Genomic DNA, 27,641 nt, shown 5'->3' on the forward strand with positions numbered 1-27,641 from the left:
TCCCGCATTTCTGCAGTCCATGTTATTCTGTCTTTCTGTAACAAAGGAGAGAACAAGGACCCCCTGATCAGCAAATAGTTCAAATCCTAGGACAGGGTAATTTTAGTATAATGAAAATAACTCCTAGGCAATCTTAATATAATGAACCAAATTCTATCACAATAAAATATAGGGAAACATGAAAGAAATTCATAAAAATACTATAATGATTAATAATTTATTTTTTCATTATTCATTTTATGAAAAAAGACTCATAACACATTACATTCAATTTTGTTTAAAAAAGATAAGTCAACAAATATAAAAACCAGTTCAACATAAAGTTAAAAAGTGGCAGTTTTTGAAAAATCGACGCGCGTTTCGGCGTTCACAACGGCTTCATCAGGAGTAGCCACACAAGTATCTACAATAATAAAAAAGACATATACAAATTCATTAACTAAATAAATAAATAAATCATAATTAACAATATAATGTATATTAAACATCATCAACATATTTCTTAAGAAAATATCTATCCTTACATTGCAAACGAATCCATAATAATAAAAATTTCCAGGATTCCCTATATAAACATCATAATTCATATCATGATATATTGTCTGTCGTATTTGAGTGCTCATTTTAACTGATCTATTCAAAACCAGAAAGAGGAAGAAATAAAAACTAGATTGGATGAAGTGAACAGTATTTCCTATTGACTTACTTAAAATTGATTCACTTAAAAGAAAGCTGCACTTCGGATTTTGTCTTTCCGTTTTTAAGAATTGCTGCAAAAACGAAAATATCGCTATAAGATTATCTTTTACGATTCCATAATACATATTTGTAACAGTGTTATAGTTTATACTAAAGCAGAGAGACTTACTTCCACAAATAATAGGATTACGAATTCTTCCAATGAGCGACCTGTGTCTGCTACAGATTTATTAAGGGCTCTAAAAATGAGAAATCGTATTTTATAATACTAGTAATGTTTAATACAGAGGTCTATAGCGAAAAAGGATTGGCCTATAGATAGCAATACTAATATTGATAGTTATGAACATGATGATTACCTTTTAAATTGGAAAAGATCGTAAATCAAAAATGGGAAGTAACTGGTATCTTCTTGATTTTCAATTTTGTGATGATTTAATTTGACTGAAGTATGGTTTCAAAAAAAAAGAAGAAATTACCATAAAGCTAAAATAGCTAATTTTCGTTAACATGAACGAGTATTCGGAAGGGTAAAAATAACCAACATTACCTCAAATATGCAGCTATAGAAATACACGCTGTCTCTAAGGTATATTTTGATTCAAGACTGTATTCCAAAAAACGGCTCTTCTAAAATAAAAGAATGATACATTTGTCTAAGAGACAGAACTCAAATTAATGTCTCCGCAAGGTAATTCATGTTGATAGAGGAATATTTAGAGGCTAAAAATACCTGGTTCCGTTCGTGTCGGGCTGAAAATGGCCTCCAGCGTTTTAGGCATTAAAGAAAAATGGATAACACAGCATCTAGACCAGCCATATGGATAAATACTCTATGGTATGTCATGTGACGAGTCCCATGACACACCTCACTATCGTAGTGTTCAAAGGTATGTCACGTGACGAGTCACATGTCATTCTTCACTATCGTAGTATATTTATAAAATGTGATAATAAATGTACAAGGGTAAACAATTAATTATCAGATACCTTAGTACTTTACTCAAAAAATGTACGTCAATCGATAACTCCATAAAAAGGAGAAAATAGAAAAAGGACTATTTTTTGTAAACGTTCACACTTGCTTATACAGGAAGTCACAATCCTGTAGTAACAAGGAAACAGGCAAGATAGAAAGAGGACTGTTCACATAGTCTTCAAATTTCTCAACAAACTTTATTGATTCCTAATCTCAATTATATGGGGCGAGAATTATATTTATAAAGTGTTATTAAAAAACATACCAGGATTCTAAAAAATTAGAAAATATAAAACAAATTAATCTTGAAGTATTATACAGTAAAGATTATGCATCTGAGTAATTCGGCATGTTAGAAAAACCGATACCGTTACATGATAGATTATGGATGTAACTATGGCCAGTTCTCTAAATCAGAAAGTAATCACTTAAAAGTTTTCAGATAATAGCGTTCTCCCAGGGTATCTCACTGTTTAATCCATTTTTAAATGTATTAAGGGAGAAAATCCAAAAAACCACGTTTTTTGCGTATTTTCTCGCCACCCTTACTATTAGGAGTCCTGATTTTTTCCAGAATCTTCCATCGAAAATCTTCTGGTTTGTGGTTCATTTCGATGAAGTGCTTTACTAGAGGTGCCAAGAGTTCAGCTGTCCTAATAGCAGAGCGGTGTTCAGTAATCCTAGTATGAATAGCTCTAGAGGTTTCTCCGAAATATCCAAGATGACATGGACAAAGAATAAAATATATAGTGTTCTGTGTTCTACAATTCCACATCCCTGTTGCTTGTATAGTGAAACCATTGTGCACAAAGGTTTCTCCTTCTAGAATCGAGTCACATGATTTACATGATGAACACTTAATTGTTCCTTTAATGGGCATGTTGCTATCAATAGATTTCTGAATAAAAACTCGACTCTGTGTCTTTTTGTCGAACCTAGAATGAACAATTAAATCTTTAATATTCTTGTTACGTCTATGGGCAAACAAAGGTTTTATTAGTTTTGGACGTTCAGGAATACTATTTAAGATATGCCAATTTGCATTAATGATTTGTTTCACTTTGGAATCCAAAGTAGAGTGTCTAGCAATACATACAAGCTGAGTACTTTCATTATTTTCTCTAGATTTAAGGAGATGGTCCCGATCATAAAACCTGGCGCGTTTGTAGGAGTCCCTCACCAGCCGGTGGGGATATCCTCTGTCTAAAAATTTCTTTCTCATATTGGTTGCCTGTCGATCAAAATCCTTCAGATTAGTACAATTTCTGCGAACTCTCAAAAAATGGGAGAACGGAATACTCTGTTTTTGGTTGCGCGGATGAAAACTATTAAAATGTAATAAAGAGTTCCTTGCTGTTGGCTTTACAAATAAATCTACTTCTAATTTACCTTGTGCATGTCTTATTATAATATCTAAAAACTCTTCTTTTTCAGTACTTTTTTGAGCTGTAAATCTCAGATTCAGATCTGCAGCATTAAGCCACTCCAAAAATTCAGAAAGTGAGTGTCCCCCATCGGTCCAGATAGAAAAGATATCGTCGATATATCTGTACCAATGGGAGATTGACTCAAAGAATGGTGCAATTTCATTATATATGAATTTAGTTTCAAAGGCAGCCATATAGATGTTGGCTATCGATGGTGCAACCGATGCACCCATACTGACGCCTTTCACTTGCCGAAACAAGATTTGTCCAAATTCAAAGATATTTTCAGTAAGTACTATGTCAAGACATGCATGAATAAGTGCTTTGGAACACGGTATAGCAAATTCATCAATGAACCACTTTGTAGCTTTCATAGCTCCATCTAGAGGGATGTTGCTATATAGTGACTATATCTAGAGTCACTAAAATGTCTCTATGAGGATTACATCTATTATTTTCAACTTTATTAATCATTTCCCTAGTATCCTTGATATAAGATGTCATTTTAGGAATATAGAGACGTAATTGATAGCCGACAAATTTAGATAACGGTTCAGTAATTGTTCCAATCTTGGAAACTATTGGTCTATAAGGGGGATCCTTAGTGTTCCTATGTATTTTTGGCAACCCATAAATACATGCTGTTTTATTTTTATTGTGATTTAAAAAGTCATATTCTTTATTGGTGATTTCTCCTGTGACTAAAGCTTGATGGATTAAAATTTGAATCTTTTTGGATATTATAGCTGAAGGATTGGACGATATGTTAGAGTAAAACGTATTGTCACTAAGCATGGTAATCATTTTGTGCTCATAATCATGAGTATTAACGACTACTATCCCACCTCCTTTATCACAGCTTTTTATAATCAAATCTTTATTCTGAGCTAAGGAATGCAATGCTACAAATTCATCTCTATCTAAGTTCTATAGTAGTTTGGGGATGAAGTGAAGAGCTTGTTCTAACCTCTGTAAGACCACTAGTTCGAATGCCGCTACTTCGGGTCCTAATTGTTCTAGAGAAGGGCAGAAGGTAGATGGGAGAGCCAGAGGTCTGATAGTAGAGTAATCAAAATTTGAATTAGTATCATGTTCAAAATATTTCTTCAATCTAATTTTGCGGAAAAATGAAATAATATCTTGATATAATTCAAATTTATTAGCATGAGTATGAGGTACATAGGATAGACCTTTGGACAGTAGATTAACACTATGTTTGTCTAAATTATGAGTTGATAAATTAAAGATAGGGATTATATCCCCTGTTTCCAATATTGTCTGTTGCGTGTCTCAGATATTGAGGGTCCTGCCGTTGATGGTGTTGAGGTTGATAATTGCCTCTGTTTTGTGACTGAAATCTGACTCTCGATCGTCCTCTGCGTGACCCTCGATTGGCTAAAAAAGATTGTGGCAAATTATGTTTTGCTGCAAAAGAATTATAATTCTCTTCAGATTCATAATATGTAGCACTTCCTTCTCCTTCTGATTCAGAGGTATCGGAAAATGTGGTCACTCGTTGCTTGGATCTGTTTACATCCAAATAGTGATTCTGTTTATAAAAATAGGTGCTCTCCAATGAATAAAATCTTTTATCTTTCATAAAATTATCACCTTTACGTTTATTCAGAAAGCTGGCAAAGGATTCCAACTCTTTATTGGAGTCCTCCAATTTTTTCTTAGCCTCCTCTACATTATTAATTCTTTTGATTTTTTCTTCTAGTTCGTCTAACTCCATTTTAACCGAAGCAGCAAGTTCTTTAGCAGTTTCGATTATTAATATCATTAGATCTCTAGAACACCTTTTCATAAAATGAATAATGAAAAAATAAATTATTAATCATTATAGTATTTTTATTAATTTCTTTCATGTTTCCCTATATTTTATTGTGATAGAATTTGGTTCATTATATTAAGATTGCCTAGGAGTTATTTTCATTATACTAAAATTCTGTCTTTCTGTGTCTTTGCATGTTTGATGGCGGTGAGCAAAGGGTGCTATAGTCAAACATCCATTGCCTGACATGTTGCCATACCAAGATAGGACACCGTTTATCTACAGAAAACTGTCATCTGAGGGTACACTCCCCTTAAGGAAGAGGTAAACTAACATTACCTCTTAGACATCGGACCTGACTGAAGCTGGTGCCTTTGTCCAAGAATTACCATATTCAATCAAGTATGGTTTTGTATGTCTATTTTATTGAGTTTATACACAGAGTGACAACATCATAGGTCCTGATGAATGCCGCGAATTTATGTTCAAACTGGCAGAAACATGTCGACCATTGATAAATAGGATATTCTTTCAGTCCTTTATCACATGCTTTTACTTTAGCCCATGGGGACTACTATTAAACTTTTTTTTGTCACCCAGGAGCTAATTTTAATGCACCTTTTTGTTTTGTACTGTGCACTCTGTCCCTTACTCCCATTGCCTAAATTGGTAACTCTGTAAAAACACCTCACGCTCCTCTCATTTTTTGGGGAGAGTTGTAGCCCACACTGTCTATCTTGCGGTGGCAGTGCGCAAGAGGGGACCCAATGATGAAGCATGTCACCTCTGGGTGAGTGAGGGCACTCGTCTTTATAAATTAAGACATTTGATTCTATTTCTTGTCTTCCTGTTAATAGACACAGTAGTGACCTCTCTAGGTCAATAGCATTCCATCACCTTTGTGAGATATATAGTTACATAAGGCACAACATTTTTACATTCCCTTCACTGTCTCAGGCTAAGTCATCTGTCTAATTGACGCTGCTCTTTCAGGTGTCACTCGGTATCCTGAGGCCAATAGCAATTGTCCCAAATAATGGACTTCTTCCTGACAATATTGTAATTTGTCTCTGTCTACTTTGTAGCCTTGTTGGGCGAAGATGAAAAGCAGGGTCACAGTGTCTTTTCCTCACTGTTCTTCTGTGGCACTACAAATTAGTAAGTCATCGACATACTGCAGTATTGTGCTGTCACTTTGAAAATTAGCGAGGTCATTCTTGACTGCTCTGTTGAAGATACAAGGGAATTCACAGTACCCCTGAGGTATACAAGAATGGAGGTACTGAGAGCCACAAAATGAGAATGCAGTCAAGTAATGACTATATGGGTGTAGTGAATGCTACAGAATGCATTTTTTAAGTCTATGACTGAGAAGTATTTAGCATCTTTAGGTATGTTAGTCAGGATAAAGGAAGGGTCAGGTACCACAGGGAATTCCGGTATTACTATGTCGTTAAGGGGGTGCAGGTCTTGAATCATGCGCCATGAATTACCTTGGCCTTCTTGACCGGGTAAATCGGGATGTTGCAGGGGGATATACCTGGTTATATGACTCCCTGCTCTACCAATGCCTGTATAACTGGGGCAATGCCCTCATCTGCTTCTTTGGATAGAGGGTATTGCCTTACCCTTGGTAGTATTGCTCCCTCCTTCAAAGTTATTCTGAATGGGGCTGCTGTGCGGACGAGGCCCACATCGTGGGGGCCTTTCGTCCACAAATCAGAAGGTGCTTGCGCAAGGTCATTGTCCTTACTAGGACCAGAAACAGTCTTTGGTGTTGCAGACCTTGTTTCCAGTGTAGTACACAATGGAATACTGTCTTGAAAAACGAACACTGACCTTGTGGGGTCATCGGCAAACAACTGGTATTCTGATATAGCTTTTACTTTTATATTGGGGTCATGAAAGATGACACAGGCCCACATCGTACGAATATAGCACATTTCAACGTGTGCTTTTACTGCGCAGCATTTAACAACGCGGTCGTTACAATGACCGCATTGTTACAATGCAATGCCATTACTACGCAAGTCATTACATTGACTTTCAGTAGATGGCGCCGTAACATTAGGAATATATCATTTTATTTTCCAACTTCAGCCTACGCAACAGTAGGTAAGGTTTTGGAATAGTAAACTATACTATCCCTTATGTTACAGCGCTATCTACTGCAAGTCGATGTAATGACTTGCCTAGTAATGGCATTGCGTTGTAAAAACGCGGTCGTTGTAACAACCGCGTTGTAAAGGCATTGCGGTCTAATGTAATTGCTGGCCATCGCCATCCCCCAGGTGGAAGATATCTCCACAGCTTCCACCTCCAGTATGAGATCTTTACCTGACACTTCAGAATTCAGCTTGGCCAGGGGCTCTGGCAGCAGAACAGAAAGTTCCTTGGCAATTCAACTAGCTTTCCTGTTAGTTCTGGTGTTTCAGCTATGATAGTATACACTGCTCTAGTAAAGGCAGGGATGTCTATAGGCTTAGCTCTGGTTCGGTCACTGTCTGGGTGGTGAGTGACCACTGTCATGATACGTGTGTGAGACATTCCTGGTGTTGAGCAGACCATTGTCCCATCCTCCTCGAAGTGGATGGACATGTTTAATTTTGCCATTATATCATGTCCTAACAAGTTTGCTGGGGCTGTGGGGGGGAGAATAAAACACTGCTGTTAACGTACCTCCCCCCTATCTCCATCTTTACAGGTTTGGTGAATGGAACTCTCATCACTTCCCCTGGAGAACCCCTGTGTGTCCATTGATGAATTTGACAGTGGGAGTCCTCTCTCACAGATACAGGACCTAGTGGCCCCAGTGTGAATGAGAAAGCTGTATTCCCTATCATTTATGGCTACTGTCACAGTGGGTTCCTAGTCTGGCCTGGTAGTTATCGATAGTACTGGACACATGAGACTACTCCGTGGGCACCTTCATTGAGCATATCCTCCCACATAATTTTGCTGAAAGGGTTTTCCTCCTCTGATCGTTACCCCATCTCGTAAAGTCTGGTGTTGTACAGTGGGCTACACTGCCTGTTGTTGCCCATACTGCATTTGGGGCACGTGTTGTTTGGCCATATATTGATCCCTCCTTACCATCTTATATATCTACCAGTATATTGTTCTTTACCGAGGTATAGGAGGATAATTTGGGTAAACCCCCACAATTCTTTACACATAATTGGTTGCACCCTTTTCGGCTAGAACTGTTGTTGAGGCTGCATTTGGGGCCTTGGAAGATTTATCACTTGGGCGCTCATGGCAGGCTGTGCCACAGTGCGACCAGGTGGTACCATTTGTTGGCCGTATATTGCCCCTGCCTTTTCATTGTTCTTTTTGGTCCTACATTCTCTAATGAAATGTCCTGGCATCTTACAGTAGTGGCATGTTTGCCCCCCCGAATGTGTTTTGCCTATTTCCCCCAAACCTTACTCGCTCTCCTTGCCCATTCCTGTTATTAAATCTGGGGGCATATTGTTGGGGTTGCGAAGTGGTGTTTACAGGTGCCACACCCAAAGACACTGAGGCAATCTGGGTAGCCAGAGTGGCAGGTCCTCCCTCTGTCCTCTTTGCTAGTTTCTGTTGTACTAATTTAGCTGCTGCTTTCTCAATTTTATTCTTCTTGCTCTTTTAATTATCCTGTCTTCTTTTACAATAATGTATTATGTATTATGTGAGCCTGTATCTCAGTCCATGGTTTGGCTTCTAAGGCTACTATGTTGTCTAGTTTGTCCTGCACTTCAGCTGGTAATCCCTTCTTCACTATGTTATGGAACAGTATTGCATTTTGGCCAGTCACATGTCACGTCCTTTACTCCTGCTTCTGTTTCATCTCCTATAAGGGAGCTTAATAAACTTTTGATGTCACCTATTGCAAGGGGTATCCCTGCTGTGTGTTTTTCAAAAGGAGCTATCCACTTCTCCGCCCCTTCGGCAAGTGGTGATAGCTGTTTTTTAAGATTTTCTTTATCCACCTGGGGCCATGGTATGTATTGCGGCGTCCCTGAACCTTTAAATATTAAGGGCAGTTGTGACAGGACCATGTCCCTATGTCCAGTAGGATAACATGAGTCATACTCTCGGGCATATCTTTGCCATATTCACAGACTGTTCTTCATACAAGAATAATCTCACTCAGGATCCCCTATACAGTGAAGGATGCACATCTCCGCATTTACCATGTCTCGTGGTTCAAAAAACCATCTTGTGGCCATGGTGTCATTTGTGGTGCTAGTCTTTCTGTCTACCCTGCTAGATTGTCAGTAAAAGGGACAACATTGTACCAACTTTTTTCGGGTTGGACCACTATTTCATTGGGTGTCGGGTCACTGCCTGGGTGCACAGGGAGCAGGCGTGCTGTGTCTTTTCTCAATGTCATTCTTCCCATCATGTTAAATGTCCCCTGCTTCGCAAAGGGGCGTGCATGCATTCCATCAAATCTCAATCTGTTTAAATCTCGCAATCTGCTCTGTAAGGCCTGAGCAACCATGTTGGTGTCTCCCCCCTCACGGGCAAATTGTGACTGTTCTCTATCATAGTCGTTAATGATGGACATTCTACTAACCTGCTCTGTAACATCATCTAATGCCCCATCTGATCCTATGTAAGATCTGTCTGACCTCGGGTCTCCTTCACCTAAGAGGTTATGTGTAGGGGTGGGCGGAATTTGTGAAAGTGACTTTCGCAAATCATTGTGAAAATGTTAAATATCTCCGCAAACAAGTGGAAATATCGCGAAGATGCAGAAGTTTTTTTCCTGCCTGTTCGGGGTATTTTCTGCGTGGTCGCAGCTCGCCAACTTACCCATGCGGTTGCTCGCGGGCGCGGCCATCTTGTTTTCACTCTTCTCGCGGTACATGATCGCGAGAAGAAAGACGTGATCGCGCGACCAATGACATTACTGCGGGCGCGAACTGTCGCGAGACTGTGCAAATGGCTACCAGCAATCCAACATCTCGTGGAGAACACGACCGGATTGGGAAAACTTGTCGGCGAACGCGGGGATTCAGGTAAGGCGAGAATGTATTATTTTACAGCGCGAACAAGAAACAAATTATCGCTAAGCTGCGGAATGTGGAAATTTTGACACGTTTGCGCTCTCCGCGGAACGCGAAAATGTCAAATTATCGCAATTTCCATGAGCGGAACGGAAATTTAGCCCAGGCCTAGTTATGTGCACGAAGGAAGTCCTCCGAGCTTTGGTGTTCCATCATTTGTGACCTGTCTCGTAACCTCCGATGCCACAAGGGCACCTCCTCATTTTCCCACGTCATTCTTGTGTCTATCTGTCCAACTTCCCTTATCTTGACCCATTTGCTATCACCACCCTCCGCTGTCAGCCTCCAGCGTGCTGCTTGTCGGCGAACACGGGGATTCAGGTAAGGCGAGAATGTATTATTTTACAGCGCGAACAAGAAACAAATTATCGCTAAGCTGCGGAATGTGGAAATTTTGACACTTTTGCGCTCTCCGCGGAACGCGAAAATGTCAAATTATCGCAATTTCCATGAGCGGAACGGAAATTTAGCCCAGGCCTAGTTATGTGCACGAAGGAAGTCCTCCGAGCTTTGGTGTTCCATCATTTGTGACCTGTCTAGTAACCTCCGATGCCACAAGGGCACCTCCTCTTTTTCCCACGTCATTCTTGTGTCTATCTGTCCAACTTCCCTTATCTTGACCCATTTGCTATCACCACCCTCCGCTGTCAGCCTCCAGCGTGCTGCAGGAGGTGTTTTTTGTGTAAAGGCTAACTTTCCTGTCCTCCTCTCACTCTTGGGACTTGAATTTCTTGGACCGCAGACTGTTTCCCTAGTAACACCTCCTCTCTGTGTGTCCTTTGAATCTGATTTTGGGTGCTGACCTTCATTTAGAAGATGAAACCACACCTACCAAGAAATAAAAAAGTGAAGTGGAAAGGTAGCATCCAGTGTACACATTTATTGGCGTCTCCCCCCAACATTTCCCGAGGTGTGCTAGCCATTCGTGGGCATGGCATTAGCCGGACATATTGGGAAGATGATTCCTATGGTGGGCTACACTCAGGGTCTGAATATCCCACAGCAGGTAGATGTGAGGAGGTGGGAAGTGCATTTGATGTATTAGCCTGCATATTATACATGCCCTGTACCTTTGCAATGTCTAAACTTGCTTGTGCCTCTCGGGACAGGGGTGGAGGAGCTGAAGGAGGGGACTGGGGCCTTTTCTCAGTCTCATTTCTGTGTTTTTCCCACAATACCTTCCACTGATCTAAGATGGTCTTCCTTTTTTCTAATTTCTTCCCATTATATTTGCTTTGTAAGAGGGTAGCTAAATGATCTACCGTTATGTTGTCAAATGAGCCCTTTTCAGGCCATGCATGTTCAAGTTTTGATGTTGCCTTATGCCACTCCTTACAATATTTCTCAATTTTTTCCATGTCGCCAAGGAACACTTTAACCATGTGTTCTAAAGGGGTCCCCATTATTTATGCGGTGCACTTGGCCCCTGTTTAGGCTTATATTTGGGCCTAACTTGTCCCTATTATAAGTGTTCACTCTTCCTAATAATATTGCTTATTCTTAGTTCTATTATACTTTCCACCTGATACCCTTATCTACCTCATGGGGTATTTCCTGACTTCACGTACATTGTGGTCAGCCCGTGAAGGTGGACAACGGAAATGCCTATCCATAATCTCTGTAGAACTTCAGTTATGCATATGTCTTGGGCTGGAGGCTGGAGCATTGATAGGTGGCCTATATTTAAGTATCTATCCTTGGTGATTATGGATTATGGTAGATTTCCTTCAGGCTATTCTCCATGATACTCATATAGGTAATGAGTTAATTTCTTGGGAGGCCTTCAGTGGGGTGTCTCATTGTGGGGTGAACCACTGCAATATGTTTTGTAGAATTCAAAACCAATTCCAATATTTTAAATACGGAAAGGCCCTGTTCAGGCTTATTTGCAAGAAAATTAGGGAAGTTCCTATCAAGTCTATCTGTTAATACTTCTATAGTATGTGTTCCTTGAAATTAGCTATTTAGGTCCTCATCTATACTATTTGATAGTTCTTCTAGGCTCTAATCTGGAGGCTCAATGGTTTGACTATAAGGGTAATAATTGATAGCATCAGTATTTGTTGTGGGGTTCATGAGGTTACTGTACCCTACTCTTAATCACTGTAATGTGGAGGACAATGCCTTTGTGTTTACTTCTTTGGGACCGATCTTTTTAGTTATCTGACAGGAGTTTTATTGTCACATCAATGTATGTTGTCAGGAGACCCAGCGGTGATCTATAGGCAATATCTAGAGGCTCACAAGTCTCTGACATTAAAGGGTTATCAGATAGTACTGGGATTGCTGGCCAACCAGGTTCAGTACCATTAGAAAGGTCCACAGGGAGACCGTTATAAAAATGCATGATTAATTCAGGAATTGATTGTGGTTGGGTACCTGTGCGCCCTTGAGACATTTTTCTAAATAAAAAATACTTTTCATAAAACTCGACAGTATTTCACACAGTTAAGAAATCCTAAGTATAAACAGCACCAAACTACAAAATGACATTAATATGTGTCCTTACTTCTATTTACATCTGCATAGGCATATTAATGTACTCTGAAACTTCATATTAGGGCAAAAAAACACTATTGCTGCTGCAGCTGGTCGCTTCTCCCGAACTCACAAGGAGGAGATCCTTCACTGCCTGTAACATCAAACTGTGACTTTCAGACTTAAAGTCTGAGATGACTTGAATTGTTCTGCTCTTACTCAGAATAAAGTTCCAATGAACACCAGGTTTTCACCTGTTTCTTTGCCACAACGTCAGAAAGTACGCTGGCTGTCCAGCTTCAAGTCCTACTCTTTCCTGACCACTTCTGGCTCTTTTAGCCAGGTCCCCTAGAACCTTCTGGACTTACCACTAGAGCTCTAGTCCTTGTTATTGTGTCAATGCACAATCATGCATGCATTTCCCCACATATGAACATTAATAAACATAATACCATAGGACACATCATACTGTCAACATGCTACCTGTAAGGTATAAGGGACAACATTCACACTGTTCTCACCTTTGTAGAATGCCAACTCCCAAGCCCCACCTGTCGCAGAGGAATGTGAATACTTCCTAAACAGCTTCTTACCTTCTTTTAGTTGCGCAAAACCATTTCCATAAGGACAGGCGGTGTCCAGGGTGTGGCAGGAGGCGAGAAGAAGTGGAACTCCTGGTTGAGGCTCATCACGATGTTGGAGGGAAAAATCTCTGTAAGAATAACAAAGAAGCAGGTTGACAATACAATATGGTTTAATCCATTAATCAGCTTGGGAGATCAGCCAGGCTCAGCCGAGACTGGAATCTGATGTCCGACAAACAGTCAAAAAGCAGTGGCTTATAAACTCTAAAACCGCAATAGAAAAAAGTTACAAGCATAGGATTTATGTCACAAATGAGTAGATTGAAATCAGCAGAAACAAAGCACATATAGATATGGCCCACATGGCCCTCGCATCTCATATTGGCGGAAACCCCCTCTGTGTTTTTTCTGTTCTCAGACTTTAAACGTTATTAACAACATTTTAGATACATCTGTTTTCCTGCGAAGCGAGTGATTATATTTTTGCTTAACGCTTATGGGCTACGCTTATCTGACCTCTGGCCTGTGGTTTCATCCATCATGCTTAGCATTGTGTAAGTGTGACATGTGGTTTTCAACTGAAGCAACATTCATGTCATTATGAACAGTGGCAAGGCTTGCACCTGGGCCTGTCCATCCAGTGCGCGTGCTTAATCTATGTGTGTATGCATTAGTAACACGATTACAAAAGACATGATTGACACCTTTCAGCTTGTCGCTCTAGCAGATGGACTTGTGGTAACCCAATTTTGCAGTTCCAACATTTAAAACACTACAGGTTTCCCAAGTCTGGAGGAAGATATAATCTACGCATCATGCAGTAGCTTAGCTTTGTGACCGCAGGCTATGTCCTGAACTTTCAACAAAATGTGTGACCTGATAAGTTCAGCTAAACACATTGTCCACTGTAACATGCTATTTTCTGACCTATTTCTACTGAGGCCTTAAGCTGCTTTTAACTTGAAACTTATGCATAGAAGTTGCAGGCCTTAGATCTGTGTGTGTTTGCGCAAAATGGATCCTATTATTCCCTATATCATGCCTTTAAAAATGCTTGTCTTTATCTTGCGGAGGTTTCCAAAACAGGGTCACAGAGCAGCGGTCCGGTGTACTTTCCAGATTCAGTAGTGCCATTGGGATTTAGTATCCACTGGGCCAGGGATTCAATTATAGCCAGGGTTGACAAAGGAGAGCCTGCTCCAATGAAGGATAAATGCAGCCAAGCACAGATGAGTGCTACTTTATAGTCTGCACTTCAAAAATGGCAGCCAAGTATTGCAAGACTTCGGGGATCTTGGTTCCACAAGATCTCGAGTAAGAAAAGGAAACCGGAGTGTACCCTTGCTACAGTACTGCGCGCTGGAGGCCCCTGTAAGCTGTACAACAAAGACAGCGACATCCCAAAACTTAGAATAGTCACAGCGCGATGGAGAGTGAAGGACTCAGTGCGTTCAAAGGGTGACTGGGGAGTGTCTGTGGGCTTATAGTCATACCTGCAAGTGTATGTGACCACCCATTGGAGGTACGGTGTAAAGTGCAACAAGTCTAGATGTAGGCAACAACTGGGCCCACCCAGGTACTATAGACTGTGCAAGTATCGGGAGCCATAACAGCCAAACTGCTGTATGTTTGAGGAGGAGCAGGGGAGTAACCGGGATGAAGTAGATGCATCCCCGATCACGTGGGTTTTGTCCTGCCGTGGTTCACGTTCATAAGACGTCACCCTGATGGTATTCATTTGAAATGGGATTCGTGCAAACTCTTTGAGTGACAACCATTTGCACTGCAATAGGTCTCACATTTACATCAGATTTAGCTATTGGCATTGTAAATGACAATGCCTTTTATTTATGTTTTCGTTTTTAAAACATAAATAAAAGGTATTTTCATTTACAATGCTAATAGCTTAAACTCTCACAAATTCGAGACCTATTGTTTTCCAAATTCTTGTTTCTAAAAGCGCCTTATGCTGTGCTTTCATGCTAATGGCGGCCATGCGCCTTTCTTTAGACGACCCATATCTAAAGAAAGGTCGCAATCGCCATTGAAGTGAAAGCCCAGTATGGGGCACTTTTAAAAATAAAAAGCATTTGTTAAGCAGCAGAGTACGTGCAGAAGTGCTAGGCTGTGCAGGGAGAATTCTTGAAAGATAAAGCACAGGGTCCATGATCGGGTGCCACACTATCATTAAAGAAAATAGTGCTCAGACTTTAGCTAAAACAGACTGTGTAACAACACAAGTAAAAAGTCTAGTCTTCATGGGAGGTTACAAATGCAGACAAGGCATTACTAACGCGGGACTAACAAGCCTATTAACGAATCAGAAGCAACCATTTACCATTTATAAAGAACAGTAGCAAGAGACAATTGAAAAGATGGGAGGAGAGTGGTTGGAGCTTCAGGTCCATGCCTGAATACAGCATGCCACTCAGAGCAGCGAATTAGCTGCCCAGGCTTGACCTAAAACAGACTTCAGTCATCAGAATGTTTCGGGGGTCGCACAGTAGACCAGGAGAGTACAAGTTGCTTGCATGACTGGTCCAAGAGTATCGCTTTCCCCAGAGCAAAACAAGGCGTGCACTCCCAGTTTAACATACATTGCACTTCTATTTACGACCATTAGCAAGAATGCATTTCCAAGATCCCAGCAGATTTCCTAGTGCCTGGGGACAGGTGTCAGATAAGGATAGCTCACAGACGTTTTCCTAGGAAAGGCCAGCTCTGGGTGACAGTATGTATTATATTTTAGGAATAGGATTGCACACTAACCAATACCGTGGGGATCGATATGTTAAGCAATAATTACATATTCACACCCCTTTCATAGGTCAAACTAATCCTAATTTAAAAGGTGACTGCAGGGAGCAAGATCAGCTTTTTGAGTGGTGGAGAGTCAATGAGCGAGTCCGCTATCCCCTAGGCATAACCTGTTAAAATGCGTCCAGGCTCAGCATTCTGCCTCCAGGTGCTTCACAAAACCTGAAAGTGTTGCCTTATTCCAGGTATCAACCGCCGGGCTGGTTATGGCTGTGGGATACACCTTCGCAAGAACAGCTCTATCCGAGAGAGTTGGTATATCCCACAGTCATAACCACACTGTTAAATGGTAGCGGCAGTTTCAGTCGATAACCTTTCAAGTATTGCCCGGTGGTAATCGCCTCTTATACCATTCGATAATTTACCAATGAAAGAGGCAGGCGCCGGAGACTGGAAGGCAGGAAACAAAGTTTTTATTCCGTCGGAGCAGAACACATCAGATCAGACAGCAAGGTATCGTCACGAGGTGCTCTAACTGCATCTCTGAGGCCTGGCCTCTTATACACAGGTTTATGACTTTATTGCAGGTTTATCACACATGGCACATTCTTGAGATCACTTTGATGCATAAAAGAACGTCTTCAGAATCCTTGGCTCAGATCCGATCCCACGCATAGCTACAGTAGAAGTTCCCACCCCACCCGCAGTAGGAGATGGCTATCACACAGCAGGATATTCCGCCAATTCCCGGGGGTGTGTGTGACCGGTCGGGTCTCAGGGGGTGGGGGGCCTTGATCTACTGTAATCCCTTTGATGTGGGGCGTTTCCCTTACAGTAGGGACAATAAACTGCATCCGTAGGGCTAGGTGATGGCCTGGGATCGGTTCGGACAATGGGGCGCAGAGGAAGGAGGTTATCAAAGGGATGCATGACCATGTATGGGATGTCGGTCAGGCGTGGGATGCGGTTCCATGGCAGGGTCGCGCAGAAGGAGAGGGTTTATGGCCCGTGTATGAGAGAGCGGGGGTGGCCGGCGCGCGGGGGATGCTTGCAGCGCCAGGGGGACGCGCTGGCGATCGGCAATGAGCAGGGAGAGACCAGGGTGCCTAAAATGGCTGCCGTGCGCTTTCCTGTGTGTCGCACTGGGGAGAGACAAGATGGGGCAGATAATGTTCAGTTTGCAAGCTAAATTTCCACAGTCCTCCCTTTTAACATATCTCGCCAGCTTGTCTAGTTCGGATCTATCCCCATAATACTACGAACTTCCACCTCATACAGAGCTTTCATTCGTTCCGCTTCAAAGTTCAAAGTCTTAGGGCAGATGCAGTTCATAAAAAGCGAACATAAAGGTGGCAGACACTGAATCCCCAAGCAACATCCACATAGTATCACAATCGGTATTAGGATAAATTAAAACAGCCTCCATCCCCAACTTTTAATAGTGTCCCAAAACCAACTCCCAAGGGACCATCCTTCTTGCTCCTGAAGAACCTCTGCGGAAAGTCTGTGGAGGTGTTCAATTGCTTTGTAGACTGAGGGTGAGTTATCCGGTACGTAGGTACAACAGCTGGACCCAATGATGCAGCATGCTCCTCCACGATCAGCCAGATCCACATCTAGAACGAGGCGGTTCTGAAGAGCCACCAGGCGGACGGCCTGAAGCTCGGCGGTGTTGTTGGCGAGGATGCCAGCCGTAATGTTCATCGCCGTCTCGACTGCCTGAGTTAAGTGGCGGATGGCACGGCTGTTTGCCATTGGACCCCAGAGTGGAACAAGTCCCTTTACTGCATCCAGGAACTGTGCCCCGGTGGAGTCGGCTTGTACAAGGTCTTTGGCACGTTTCTGTCGGTGATGGATTGCTGGAGCCACATATGTCGGAGGAAGGACAAAAGCGATGTAGCAGGTGCCTCCCGAACCTTTCGGGAGCCAGGTGTAGGCCTTAGTACCACAGATGAAGTACATATTCGGGGAGGCAACAAAGGAGGGTGGATCAACTGAGTCCAATGTTCGGGTGATGAGGCAGGAGCTGTGGCCCACCAGCTGCGCCCCCAGGCCTTCGAGGCACACAAATCCAGTGATGTTGATGACGGATAGGGCCACTGTCAGGGTGGCGGCCGTTTCGTTTCCGGAGGTAAGAGAAGGTGGGTCTGGCTGGGTTGTTGAACACTTGCATTTCAACTCGTTCTTTGGCAGGGATGTTCATGTGAAAGGAAGTGTTTGATCTCAGAGGGCAGAAGGGGGCAGAAGTTTTTCCAGTTTTGTTCAGCCAGAACCCATGGTAGAAGTGCGACACAGTTTTGCCGGAAGTGGCATTGTCCCTGTAGCTTTCCTGCAGGAGGATTAGCCAGGCGAGGCAGGAACCATGGACAGAAAAAGGTGAAGGGATGAAAGGGATAGAGTGTCCAGTGGCATGTGGTAGCAATCCACAGATCCAGCAATTAGTGGCATTGGCGGCAAGATTGTGTTGGTGGAGCAACTGTACAAAAGAGTTATTCCAGAACTCCTTACGCCTTTCTCGGAGTTGGGGTGAAAGTGAGATCAGATGGTGTTCTTTCATGGTGGTAGGTTGAACGGTGGTCAGCAATGTCTTATGAGCGGGTGTGCTCTCCTCCATGATCCAGAAGGTGACCATGAGGAGAAGGCAAAAGAGAAGGGTAATGAAAAGTGCAATAGTCTTTGAGCTGTGCATTCTGTCAGTCTTTGGGTTTTTGTAGTAGATCTTCGGACGTCCGGTTGCTTCCATCATCTTCATGTCGGGCGCTTCCATCACCTTCAAGGGACTCGGTAGCGGGCAGAACCACAGACTTTGTTTAGTTTCTCTCCTGGTGGCCTTTGAGGTGACTAGGCTACCGCTCTGAGATTTCCACTTAGTTTGTGGTCTGCTTAGCCGAAGTTCTCTCCTTTCGTCGCAAGTTATACCCTTCCTTGGATGGCACGGTGGGATCGGGATATTTCACTAACTCAAGTGTCTCCGTATCTGGGCAGCGGCTCAGGGATGGTCGGTCTTTGTCCAGAAGTTCTTCTTGGGCGGTGATGTTGTCCGTGGTCGTCAGGGTCGGTGATACCTTCTTGCAGTGGTGTGCATGCAGCCAATTGCGTTTCCCCTCCACTCGAAGAGCTGATCGGGTGGTGATCAGGACTTGCAGGGGGCCCGTCCACCGGGGCTCCAGACTATTGGTGCGCTGGAAGTTACGCACTAAGACAAAGTCGCCGGGTTGGATGTCGTGCCCGGGGCCCCTGGAAACATCGGGAATGGCTTGCAGCACCTGCTGATGGATAACAGACAACGTTTTAGTTAGGTTATACAAATAGTCAGACATGAGGACGTCCGGGACGTCGTGGATGGATGTTGGCTTTGGTGCAGTCCAAAGGTTCATGGGCCGCCCGAAAATGACCTCGTAGGGGGTTAAGTGGTGTTTAGTGGGGGTGGAACGCATTGATAGCAATGCTAGCGGGAGAGCGTCTGGCCATTTCAGTCCTGTGGTGGCAACTATTTTTGCTATCTTAAGCTTCAATGTGGCATTATGTCGCTCAACCAAGCCTGCAGATTGGGGATGGAAGACCGCATGGAATTTCTGTTTTACACCCAGCCCCTTTAAGATGAGTTGGATAACCTCGGCTACAAAGTGGAGGCCGTTATCGCTCCACAAAATTCGACAAAGGCCGTATCGGGGGAAGAATTCTTTCAGTAGTACTTTTGCGGTAGTCATAGCGGTGTTGTCGTGGGTTGGGTAGGCTTCCACCCACTTGCTGAAGGCACACACAACGACAAGTACGTACTTAAAACCTTGGCACCTTTCTAACTGGACATAGTCCATTTGTAGGACTTCAAAGGGGTGATTGGGAACCCCAAACCCTCCCCGGGGTACAGCAGTTCCTTTCCCAGGGTTGTGTTGGAGGCATACCAGGCATTGTTGGACCAGACGTTTGGCTGAGTCTGGGATTTTGTCGTTGTGCCAGACTTTGGAGATGAGTTCGATCATGGGGGCAGACCCTATGTGTGCGGGAGAGTGTGCCATGGTCAGCATGGGGATCAAGTATGAGTCGGGTAGCAACCATTTGTTCGAGTCTTTAGTTCGCCAGCAACCGTCATCGTCCTTCAATCCCACTTGGGCCCATTCAGTTAATTTGTGTGGTGTGCTGGCTAGTTGGATATCCCTAATCCTTTCCCTAGCATCCTTCCATTTCTCAGTTTGTGACCTGGTCACGTACATATGGGTCGTGGACCTATTCTCGGCTGTGGTTCGGGCAGTAATGTCAGCTAGTGCATTTCCCTGTCCTATAATGTCTGTCACCTTCTTGTGTGCCTGGCATTTGTTCACAGCCAGTCGTGTGGGGAGGAGGACTGCTTCGGTCAGGGCAGAGACTAGATCTCCATGCAGGATGGGTGTGCCATGGGAAGTCAAGAATCCCCTCTCTTTCCATAAGAGCCCAAAGTGGTGAACTACCCCGAAGGCGTACTGACTGTCTGTGTAAATGTTTGCGGTTGTCCCTGCTGCCAGGATGCATGCTCGTGTGAGAGCAATTAGTTCCGCCGCCTGTGCGGATCGCTGTGTGATGCGGGCTGTCTCAACAACTGTTCGGGCTGTGGTGACTGCATAGGCAGCTGAGGTGGTGCCATCGGAGAGCTTGATACATGAACCATCCACCCACAGTTCTCCGTCAGGGTCCGGGAAGGCAGTATCCCGGAGGTCAACCCTACTCTTGGTCTGTTCGTCGGTGAGGGTCACGCAGTCATGTATAGGGGACGCATTGGGGTCAGCGTCAGGGAGAGGTAGTAGAGTAGCTGGATTCAGAGTGGTGCATCGTTTCAATGTGATGTGGGGTGCAAGCAGAGTTAGTTCGTAACCAGTCAGTCGTGCGCTAGTCAGGTGTTGAGTCTTGGTTTGGTTCAGGAGGGTGTCAACCGCATGGGGTACCAATACTGTGAGGGGGTTCGAGAGCACGATCCCCTCACTTTGCCGGATAGAGACAGCAGCGGCGGCTACTGCTCGAAGGCAGGCGGGCAAAGCTCTGGCTACAGGGTCAAGAGTGGCAGAGAAGTAGGCACAAGGGCGTTGTTTAGGGCCTATGGACTGGGTTAGGACAGACAACGCACATCCCTCCCTTTCGTGGGTGTAGAGGGAGAAAGGTTTAGTGTAGTCTGGGGTTCCTAGGACTGGGGCCGAGCAGAGGGCGTCTCGTAATTCTTTGAAGGAGGATTGGCATTCGGGTGTCCAGGGGAGGGGGAAGGGGACATCTTTAGCCAGCAGGGAAAGCAGAGGTTTTACAATAAGACTGAAGTTTGGCAACCATTGTCGACAAAAGGAGGTGAGGCCTACTAGAGACCGCACTTGTTTCTGAGTTTTGGGAACAGGGGTTTCTAGGATGGTCTGAATTCGGTCAGGGGTAAGTTTCCTCCCGTCTTTGGATAGTAGGTGACCTAGATATGTCACTTGGGGTTGGCAGAATTGCAACTTCTTCCTGGAGACCTTGTGACCGTTTTCCGCGAGGAAGTGGAGGAGGTGAATGGTGGCTGTGACGGCAAGTGGAGTGGTGTCGGCCGCCAAAAGAATGTCATCGACGTACTGTATTAACACCACTCCATCGGGTAGTTGGACTGCATCTAGTTGTCTCTTGAGGGCTTGGCTATAAATGCTGGGACTCTCAGTGTAGCCTTGGGGTGCCCTACAGAATCTGTACGAACGGGCTTTTAAAGTGAAGCCGAACAGGTAGCGGCTGTCTGGGTGGATGGGGATGGAAAAGAATGCGTTCTTGAGATCAATAACGGTAAAGGTGGTGGCAGTGGACGGAATCAGGGTGAGGATGGTGGTGATGTCTGAGACCACGGGGTACTCAGGTATGACTACTTTGTTAACTTCTCGTAAGTCAACAATAAAGCGGTATGCTTTCTCATCTCCCTCGCCTTGCTTTTTTACAATGGGTAGGATAGGGCTGTTGCAAACATTACTGACTACTTCTTCTACCACTCCTGCATCGACTAGGGACTCGATGATTTCCACCAATGCCTTCTCGCCTTCGGGCGATATCCGATACTGTGGAAGCTTTGGGAGCACTGCGTCCGGTCGGACGGTTATGTGTACTGGGTCGATCACCATGCGCCCTACATCTGAGTCGGTTTTAGCCCATAGATGTGAAGGTAACGTGTCGAGTAGGGACAGGTCAGCATCGGTTATAGAGAGCATACGTCGTGTGTGACAAGGTCTGAACAGATCTGGGTTATCGTGCAGGATGACTCGCACTCCGTCTGGGGAGCATCTGATGGTAGCTCGAAAATGTTTTAGCAAATCAAGTCCCATAATAGCATCTGGGGTGTTGGAGGAGAGCAGAAAGGTCGTGTCAGTGGCGTTATCTTCTAAGTCAAAGGAGATTGGTGCAGATAAGGGGTTAGTGGAGGGCGTTCCATCGAAGCCTATTGAGGTTACGTGTGAGCCAGACAAGGGTGCCCTAGGAATCAGTCGTTTAGATAACGCACTACGTATCGCCCCAGTATCTACCAGGAATGGAGACTTGGTGCCCAAGACCTTAGAAGTGACGTAAGGACCTTGCTGGTCAACACGGAGTTCGACTGGATCCCTCCCTTGCCCCTGGCAGTCCTATGCGAAGTCATGGGTGCTTTCGTAGTCGGACTGCTGACACTGGTTTTGTCGGGGGCGATCAAAGGTGTTTGGTCTGCCTGGCCTGTCGTTGATGGCGTCGTTCGTGTACCCTCGTCCCTGTCCTCTATTTCTGGGGTCATATGCTGTATCTCTGGGGTCCCTATTTTTGTTCAATTCCAGAAGGACCGGGCACTGGGATTTCCAGTGTCCGAACCCTCTACAGAACGCACATTGGTTCCCATCTAAGTCTCTCCGTCCGTTGTAGGGTGCAGGTGTGTGGTCTCTAGGGGGTAGCTTTCTAGGGGCGGTTGGTTGGTAATTCCCTTTCGGGGGTTCCCTTCCTATGGTCACCCCTTGCAACTGTGCTATCATTACCCTCTCCTTCAGTTCCTTTTTCTTCCTCTCTGACGCCCTATCGTTCTCATTCTTTTGGTTTTCGAAGTATTGGGCCATCTGGAGGATTGCTGCGGGTTTGGAGGCTGCCCAACTACTCTCGCTGGTCTGTAGCTTCTGGGAGACTTCTTGTGACAGACCCTTCACATAATTCTGGACAAAGAGGTGATGTCCGGTTGCAGTGGTCATGTCCTGGCCACTATAATCGGAAAACACAGTCTCGAATCGAGAGAAGTATTCAGACACATCCTCCTGGGGTTTCTGGCGACAAGCCGTCACTATCGACCAGTCTACCTTTCTTTCTGGGATTAGAGTCTTCAACTTCTGTACAATCTTGTCTGGGAGCTCCAATATGGCTTTCGGGGGTTTCTGTCCCGGTTCTCGCTGTTTATCTATGGTATCGAGTTGTACCCAGGTATATCCAAACGGCTCAGCGTGGTCAACTTTCCGGATTTGCTTCCACACATCAGCCGGCAGACATAACCCGAAGAACAAGTCGATATCTGCTAAGGTCATTATTGTTGAACCTAAGGCTGTACCTAGTTCGGTGTAGAAGGCAGTCGGGTTCTTTCTGAAGTCGGGTAGGGTTTTTCTAAAGGTCAAAATGTCTTGTCGGTCCCATGGCTGGTAGACCCAATTATATACAACCCTTCCCTTCGCATCTTGGTGGTTGATGTCGTCATGTGTTCCCTGACCTCATGGGGGGACCCAGTAGGGGGCGGCCTCTTTGATGGGCATCATGGTATCAGTCCTTCCTTCCTGGGGCTTAGTCGCTATGGGGGTTTCTGCTTTGGTTGTCTGTCTGTGTTCTTTAAGGTGTCGATAGACTACGAGTGAAGAGGTTCGTCACATCGCCCTCTCCTTCTTCCCCAATGTCTACCTTCCTATATAGGGCCGCTAAGCCTTCGGGACCTTTATCGTGGTACCTATCCTCATATGTATTCAGGGCGTGATAACAAAGTCGTACGACAAAGTGTCGTCTGCGGCTGTCGGCATACGAGTTATACACGTCTGTTATATACTCCTCACTTTCCTTACGCTCCACCAGTGTCCCTACTATCTTGTCGATTCCTGCTCGTTCATCCTTTGTTAGTCGATTCATTCTGGTGGAATCTTTCTTTCTCATCTCAGGGTCATCCAACGTTATTGCCGACGTTGTGTTCAGTACAAGAGGCTCGGCCGGCGCGGAGGCCGTGAGGACCGAGGCCCCTGTACTGCTTTCGCTCGTGTTTGGGGGTTGTGGGTGTTGCACTACCGATTGGGAGGGTGCGTATGGAGGGGGCATGTAAATGATCGGGGGACCTAATAGTAATTCATCATTCGTTCGTTGCTTAGAGGACAACTCAGGGTAGAGCATAGAGGGGGTCCTAACAGCGTACTGGCCTGATGTTTCGGGCTCCTGTCTTAGTTTAGTTTCCCTTCTCTCCTTTATTTCTTCTTCTAACTTTCTAGCGGCAAGGTGAGCTGCCTTTCGTAATTCTTTTTCTGCTTTTACTTCTTCCCTCTTTTTCCGTTGTGTTGCTTCTTTGCGCCACATGCCGATACTGTCAAGCATAGTAGGCGTCGTCTTATTGCTACGCAGGGCTATTTCTAGCGTTTCTATCTTATGGTCGTCGAAGGATCCCATCAGTGGCCACTGACTCTCGGGGTCCTTCCTTGTATATTTATGCCATAGCTTGCTCTAAGCTACGGCGACTAGTCCATATTTAGTGAACATGTCCTTATTAGGGGTGCCTTCCAGTGGAGCCGGATGGTCCACCTCTAATAAGCGGTCCGGGCAGAACCAACAACCAATCAGTGGGGAGAAGATAGGCATGACGGGTTTCAACGGGGACAAAAGTCAGCACTACCTATCCTTTCACTGCTTGCAAAGACTAGACAGAATATCTCTATTCCTCGTTATTTGTAAGCAGAGAATACCTCCAAAGAACCAATATCGAACAACTAGTGTTCGGACAATCAATCAATCAATGGGGAAATAAAGATAGGCACAACGGGTTACAACTGGGACAAAAGTCTGCGTTACCTACCCTTCACTATTTGCAAAGACTAGACAGAATATTTCTATTCTACGTTATTTGCAAACAGAGAATATCTCAAAGAGCACTATTCTTCAAAACAATCAATGTTCGGACAATCAATCAGTGGGGAGATAAAGATAGGCACGACGGGTTACAACGGGGACAAAAGTCTGCGTTACCTACCCTTCACTATCTGCAAAGGGAGAGAGAGAGAGTATTTCTACTCCTCCCCGTTTGTAGACAGCGAATATCTCAAAGAGAACAATCAATGAGCAATACTAGTATTTCAGTCAATCAATCAATTATTTCGCAATTTGTCGTGTTTCACGACCTTACCCGGACCGCGAGGACAGTTTCTCGTCTTCCGCCTCCAGCGCCCGATCGTCCTCTACTCTCCGTATTTGCCGCGGCACTCCTGATGGTTCCCAGTCAGGACCGTAGATCACTTGAGAGAGGTCTGCTCGGAACCAGTGAAGTTCGGATGATCGGCTGCCAGACGAGGGTCTATCGGGCAGGAGCTCTCCCGATCGTTGCAGTCGTTCACTCTGTCGTCGGGACCTCTCCCACTGGATCCACGTGTCGCTGATGGGCCCCACGTTTGGGACGCCAATTGTTAAATGGTAGCGGCAGTTTCAGTCGATAACCTTTCAAGTATTGCCCGGCGGTAATCGCCTCTTATACCATTCGATAATTTACCAATGAAAGAGGCAGGCGCCGGAGACTGGAAGGCAGGAAACAAAGTTTTTATTCCGTCGGAGCAGAACACATCAGATCAGACAGCAAGGTATCGTCACAAGGTGCTCTAACTGCATCTCTGAGGCCTGGCCTCTTATTCACAGGTTTATGACTTTATTGCAGGTTTATCACACATGGCACATTCTTGAGATCACTTTGATGCATAAAAGAACGTCTTCAGAATCCTTGGCTCAGATCCGGTCCCACGCATAGCTACAGTAGAAGTTCCCACCCCACCCGCAGTAGGAGATGGCTATCACACAGCAGGATATTCCGCCAATTCCCGGGGGTGTGTGTGACCGGTCGGGTCTCAGGGGGTGGGGGGCCTTGATCTACTGTAATCCCTTTGATGTGGGGCGTTTCCCTTACAGTAGGGACAATAAACTGCATCCGCAGGGCTAGGTGATGGCCTGGAATCGGTTCGGACAATGGGGCGCAGAGGAAGGGGGTTATCAAAGGGATGCATGACCATGTATGGGATGTCGGTCAGGCGTGGGATGCGGTTCCATGGCAGGGTCGCGCAGAAGGAGAGGGTTTATGGCCCGTGTATGAGAGAGCGGGGGTGGCCGGCACGCGGGGGATGCTTGCAGCGCCAGGGGGACGCGCTGGCGATCGGCAATGAGCAGGGAGAGACCAGGGTGCCTAAAATGGCTGCCGTGCGCTTTCCTGTGTGTCGCGCTGGGGAGAGACAAGATGGCGCAGATAATGTTCAGTTTGCAAGCTAAATTTCCACAACACGGATGAGCTACCTGTCCGGCAGGTGTTAATAAGGAATGTTAATGACCGAGGAGGGACACAAAGAAGGCATGGGAGAACAGTGTGGGGTTCTGAAGCTAGTGGGAAGAAAGCAAGTGGAGGGACATCACAACATCCATAGCACATACACAAACAGGCGCATGGGTGGACATAGGCTGAAATCACAGGCAAACAAACAGGAAAGCCAGGAGCATTGACAAAAAGGCAAGCACATACAGCAAGGAACACGTGTTACAACACACTGATGAGCGGGCATGCTGACACACAAGCAAATAGTAATACAGATACACTGACAGACAACAAGCTTCAACTGATAGAGTGTGACGGGTCATCTCCGGACAGCCCACCCGAAGACCCATTTCCCCCTTATCTTTCTCCTTGTCTCCTCTTGCAGCCGGGACCCGTATCACCAGGGCTCTCTCACTTTAAAGCAGAGACGCGGAGTCCGGAAGGAAAACACCATGTGACCGGGTCCCCTGACCCGAGGGCGGAGTTAAGAGACGCGGAAGACAGCAGAGGGGTGTGGGAGACGCCGGCTGCGGACGAGAGACGGATTCCTTCTGAGAAACTCCAGACCTTCATAATACCCCCACAACCTCGCGACGACGATCCTGACCCAGAGCCCGGGAGAGAGTGCTCGACCAGACGGCCACGCCGATGACCGAGGAACCAACAGAAAGAAGGGAACCGGACCTACTCCGGTACCGCCAGCAAGCGAGCCACGTCCCTGGAGGGGTGTGGCTTGACATGTCTTGGGGAAACGACTGACGGCTTGACAAGAAAAAGAACCCCCCCCCGGACTAGAATCAGAAGATCAAAGCCTGACCAAGTCCTGGGCCCCTATCCTGCAGAGGAAGCCGACGGACAGTCGCTCCTTTGATGTCCAATCTTTATTTGAGTCTGGAACCTTCTACTTCCTGGACATACAGTTATACTTATAATTTCGTTTGAACCGTTAATAAACAACGTACCACTGAGAACCCTATTGACTCTCTCTCCTTGCTTCTCCACCGCGTCACACGTTGAAGTACTGGGTTTTTAGAACCCAGCGGTGCAGGGGAACACACCCTAAGACTTCAAGTTCTTCCTGTTTCAGACCCACAGAAACACAGAGTCTTCTGGGTGAAGTCAAAGATCAGTTTATTGGCTGCAGACCAATTACAGGTATCCGAGAAGTACAACACAATGTATTTTCTCAGGAGACTGCTTAAACTTACAGAAACTGGCTTCTCCTTAAATACAAAATATCATGCTTCAGGCACACATTCCTCGTTTTACGATATGGTCATTCACATGTAGTCATTACAAACGAAAAGGCAGAGTCATGATGACCATCCCACATTCCAGTTAAGCCAGCCCACAATTATTTACCCAGCGAGGCTCAG

The 27,641-nt window shown here is 45.0% G+C and overlaps 1 long non-coding RNA gene and 2 pseudogenes across 2 annotated transcripts in view; all 3 read right to left on the bottom strand.

Annotated features, from left to right (window-relative positions):
- Nucleotides 1–216: 216 nt before the first annotated feature.
- LOC146862550 (uncharacterized) overlaps nt 217–27,641 on the bottom strand; it is a 61,279-nt gene continuing 33,854 nt past the window's right edge. The window contains exons 4-6 of one of the 2 annotated variants that reach the window (XR_014978476.1): nt 13,005–13,123; nt 707–770; nt 217–403 (exon numbers count right to left, since the gene is read on the bottom strand). This is a non-coding gene — a long non-coding RNA (uncharacterized LOC146862550). The remainder of the gene's footprint in view (nt 404–706; nt 771–13,004; nt 13,124–27,641) is intronic. The other variant, XR_014978475.1, reaches the window with a different exon arrangement.
- Nucleotides 7,808–10,149, bottom strand: LOC146862551 (uncharacterized; annotated as a pseudogene).
- Nucleotides 10,411–11,336, bottom strand: LOC146862552 (uncharacterized; annotated as a pseudogene).

Source organism: Triturus cristatus, chromosome 2_2, assembly GCF_964204655.1.
Source record: "Triturus cristatus chromosome 2_2, aTriCri1.1, whole genome shotgun sequence".
NCBI lineage: Eukaryota > Metazoa > Chordata > Amphibia > Caudata > Salamandridae > Triturus > Triturus cristatus.